The sequence below is a fragment of the Morone saxatilis genome, unplaced genomic scaffold (genome assembly GCF_004916995.1).
Source record: "Morone saxatilis isolate NCDOM2014 unplaced genomic scaffold, NCSU_SB_2.0 Contig24, whole genome shotgun sequence".
NCBI lineage: Eukaryota > Metazoa > Chordata > Actinopteri > Moronidae > Morone > Morone saxatilis.
In genome coordinates this window covers 7,318,257-7,323,444 of record NW_023339807.1, presented here as the reverse complement: position 1 = coordinate 7,323,444, position 5,188 = coordinate 7,318,257, and positions in this window count along the sequence as shown.

The following is a 5,188-nucleotide window of genomic DNA, read 5'->3' as shown; positions in this document are numbered from 1 at the left end:
TGTGTGTGTGTGTGTTGGAGGGTAATGAATAATGGGTAAGTAAGAGTGAGTACTGATCGACTCACTGCTTGGGAGTGTTGTGAGTAATGTTTCTGGATTGGTATATTGTGGATCAGAGTGAAACTGATTAGTTTAGTCCGGATCGTGGGAATGTGAACTCTTCTTTTGGTGTCTTATTATTCAGTGCTATTAAAACATTACACAAAATTAAATTAGTAAGCATCTTGGGATGATAAAACACAATAAAACACAGGAAATATACAAAATCTGATTTATCCATTTGAGAACTCATTAAATGAACTTTAAACACTTTAAGACTTTAAGCAGTAATTATTATATTTTATATTCACATGGCGAATTGCATTGGCCATCGTACATCAATTACATGTCAGTGGAATATTCCTTTATTCCTATAACCTTGTGTTTTTTTTCCCTGCCCTGTGCCCTAATTGACACAACTGTTAGACACCAATGTTTTGGTGAGAATCAAATTAAAGAAATGAGCATACACATAAAATACATGTAGGAAAAAGTCTAAATCATAATATGAAGGTGGAAAAACCTATATTTGAATCTTGCAGGAGGCCACATATCCCTGCTTGTACTGTAACTCCAGTCTCAACTGGAAGACAGTCAAGCTCTAAATTGGGCCCACTGTGAGTAATGAGACTGAGGGTGGCGATCATACTGAATGTGATTTGTGCACACACTTGTTGTCTGGGTGTGTGTGTGTAATAATCGACTTGAAAAGTGTATCCGCAGTGTTCTCTGCTTTAACAGGACCCATGTGTCTTCTTTCTTTTTATCTCTCTGTATCTTTGGTCTCTTGTTTGCGTCTATCTTAGACACACACACTTCTTAAATCCCAGAGTGCACATTGAACACACTCACTCTAATTTAATAAAGCAGAGTAAATTTGACCTCTCCCAGTGGAAGCTGATTAAAGGACCACTGACTCTTGTAAGGGAGGGTTTCTTTATGTGTGCTTCATGACCACTTCAGGTTCTGGATGGTGATAAAGATGACGACAGTTTGGGGACTGAATGGACATACAGTAAAAGAAAAACCCCATCATCAAATCCTCTATGCAAAAGAAAAGTACAATGTAGAACTGAGGCTAGTGGAGTGTATGTAGGAAGCAATCTTAGGATATTTTTTAACCTAAACTACAAGCAGAATGTGTTTTTAATTTTCTTTAGACCAACACAGGGGGTATTTGAATCATCATTTTTCTTCAAATACAAGAATGTTCATGAATGGCCTAACATCCACAAAAAAAACATTAACCAGTTCGGCATTTGTCTAATACTGTCAGTTATGATAGTGAGTAATGAGGGTGGGGTTGCTTTATGTGTTTGAACACCAAAATCCCCTCTGGGATAAACAGCGCAACCATTATTATAGCAGAAAACAATGTAGAGTGTGGGGAAAGCCCTGAGATGAAGGGAGCATGGGGCACGCACATCTTGACAACAGACAGTCATAACAGAACTCAGAGGGACAGATTCTGCTTTGTTTTATCCAAGTCAGCGAGCACTACCACAACCTTAACGACGAAAACCCCATCGAGTCTCTAAGGGTTTCTGATCCTGCTGAGCTGCACCAACAGTAAGAACATACTGTAAGAAACACAAGACGCTCTAATAATACAATTCACTTGAGTTTTCTCTCTTTCCTGACCTTGAAAATTGTTATTTGATACACACACACAAACAAAATACTAACTTAGGGTTAACTTTTTTAGGAACTTTCTACTGCTTCTCGTGGTCTTCATCAGCAGATGGAATTTGCTCCTTTGTCATGGAGGTGTATCAGCTGTTATATTATACCACTCAAAGCGCTTTTACACTACATGCCAGATTTTCCCTTTCACACACATTCACTCAGTGATGGTAAAGCCCATTGAACAGAAACGCATTCATACACATTCACACACTGATGCACAGCATCGGGAACAATTTGTAGTTCAGTATCTCAAGGACATTCGACATGTGGCGGGAGAAGCCAGGGATCGAACCAACAACCTTCCGATTAGGGGACGACCTGCTCTTCCTCTACACCACAGCCGTGCAAGTGCATGTGCGGTATTATTCACCCAGCTTCAGTACTTTGTGGAGCATCCTTTAGCTTTTATAACTTTTTTCGGTTAGGGCTGACAAGCTTCTTACACCTGTCAACTAGAATCTTTACCCATTCTTTACATGCAAAAAGCCTTAATGATGTTTGATGGCTTCCGTGCTGCAGCTGCCTTCTTTAAATCTCACCAAAGATTTTCAATCAGATTTAAATCTGGTGACTGAGAAAGCCACTCAAGGACATCTTTTTCTAAACCAAGCTTTGGTTGACTTGGAGTAGAGTTGTAACGTTCATGAACAAACAGAATCTATTAAATGGCTCTTTAACACAAACGATGGGAACCGAGTCGCACTTGCAAGTCTTTTTTTTTTTTTTTAAATCGCTGTGTTTCCACAGCATGCACACACAAGCTCCTCCTTTGCTACGGTCCATTGAGGGTTAGACGGAAGAACAGGGTAAGGGGAAAGCGCAGCAGAGTACACATTGGGGTGCTTATTTGATATGCAAAATATGCATGACTTCATCTGAGTGTCCACAGCGCCTTCACCCATGTGTGCCCTCAGTAGTCAGGTACCGCAGCGACAGAAAAACAAAAGACGAAGAGCAAAATGAGCCAAAGGAAAACGCAAAAGAAACCTTACCCCTGATCATTCCTCCCAGTGATTAGTCCCAGATAAAATAGAGTTATCCCCAGGTTGGCTTCTTAAAAAATGAATATAATATCAAAAATGAGCCATGTCTTGTTGAACAGCTCTGTGGAAACGGAATGGCTGTACAAGAATCCAGCTCTTCAAAGGAGCCATGAATCCCATCTCTAACTCGGAGGTGGTGCTTTGGTCATTGTCCTGCTGGAAAGTCGCAATGATCACCAAGGTTCTAATTTGTCAACAGACAGGGCATCATGTTCCATGCAGTGATGCCAGTACCACTATCAAGCCGATTGCAGGTCCTGCCGCAGAAAAACAGCCCCACATCATCAATGACCCACCTCCATGCTTGACCGTGGGGATGGTATTCTTCTGGTCATAAGCCTGGCCTTTCGCACGCCAGACATACCGCTGGTCCATATGTCCAAACAGTTCCAGTTTGGTTTCATCAGTCCATAGAACTGTCTCCCAAAACTCTGTAGTCTTATCCAAATTCCTTCAGGCATATTCTAGTAGACTTTTGATGTTCCTTATGGTCAAGAGTAAAGTGCGTCTTGGAGTCCGGCCATGAAGTCCTTGTTTATTCAGTGCACGTCTTATAGTTGCCACTGAAGCACTTTTGTACCAGCCTTCATTCAGGGTCATCTGCTAGGTCTTGCATCACACAGGGCTTTCTCTTAGTTGTTCTGGCTGTTAGTCAGAAGTTGCTAAGGGCCCCTTGAGAAATGTTGGGCTTTCTTCCACAGCCAGGCAGGTTTGCAGCTGTTTCACAAGTTTTTAAACTTCCCTATAATGGAATATTACATTATTTGAAAATCTTCTTATACCCAAGGCCCTTGAGGTGTGATGAAACAATCTCCTCTCTTAGCTTTTGTGGAAGCTCCTTTGTCTTTCCCATGATTGCAACTTACCTTGAATACCATAATGGGTGGGGTTTATATATGCATCACAGCTAAAGCAAATAAAGGATCATTATAGAGTTCCTAAAGGCTTAATTATGTATTATATAATTCAATATAATTCAACTCCACTTTACACCATAAAAACTGTCAGACAGACAAGATCAATATTATATAGGGGTTGAATAATTGTGACATGGCTATCTTAACAAAGAATGTGATACTTACACACAATACTACATGAATTGCATTGGTTCTGTGGTTGGAGTGTTTATGGTATGCACCTCAACTCATAAAGATGTCATCCGAAGCAGAACCTTGCGCTTTGAAAAAACTTTAATTGATAAATCCTTAAAATCTTTGGGGGTTGAATATTTCTGATTGCAACTGCATATACCTGCAATGGTACAAACCCTTTTTGAGAACTGGGCCTGTCCTGTTGAACTGACATGCCACATGCTGACTCCACCTGAACATGAAAAGTACACAAAGTAAACCACATTCAAGTCATTCAGCCTTTGTTCCCTGATAAGGAATTGTTAGAGGGCTCTCACTCAGGAGAATAATTGCTTATAATGTGAAGTGTGTGCGCTGGAAACACAGCACAGTGGCCACACAGCGGATGTGTTACAGCTGTGTGTTTCAGTCATCCATGTCACGTACAGCATGTCTGACGAAGAGATTAGCATCAATTTTAATCTTTTCAGCTGTCTGCTCTGGACACATAACGGCTCCTGCTTTTACATGCATAAATAAAACCCAAGGCATCCTTTTAGGCCCTTAAATGTATTTTTTTCAGACTTGTGCACATTACTCCACTGAGTGTGCATTGGACACTTGACAGAGGACAGAAGCTGCTGACGTGCTGCTTTCACTGTGCAGCAGGTGTAGTCATAGTGGGGATCAGTGGCAGGCTTGTCTAACCATATATGTCTGATTGATTTTAATGTCAAAACTAAATACATTTACTAAATTTCTCCTATATATGCACATATTTTTTTCCTATGAATCGTCCATGGGCCTTCTAATATAGACTCAGACCATTAGGGGTCCACAGACCTTTGGTTGAGTGTGTTAGTGTTGTCTGCCTGGGTATCTCGGGCAGCTCTTGTCTTTAAACTCACTTTTACTTGGCTGCATAACTCCCGAAAAACTCCCAAAAAGTGTTTGGTTTGTCTGTTCTGGGCTGCTGTAGACTCCACGGAAGGCGACCTGCGGCGTCTGTAGATTAAAACAGCTCATTGTAAGGTAACGAAAACACAATGATTCTTATTTTCAGGTGATTATACACTAACGAAAATTATATTCCATTTCTGCCAATAGTTGCCAAATGTTACATCCTGGACCTTTTTTAACGTATGATATTTGTTTTAACTATGTCATTGTGTTTTATATCTTCAGTTTTGGATATTCTTTGCTTGTTAAGATTGGCCTGAGCAACCACATGTGAATCTATCTTCCCAAGCTTCAATCTATAGGTTTTCTGAACAGCCTACTGCTAAGCCTAACAAGACACACGCGTGTGGTCCCGGCTTAGAGCCACTCTGCACAATTAAAGCAAACCAA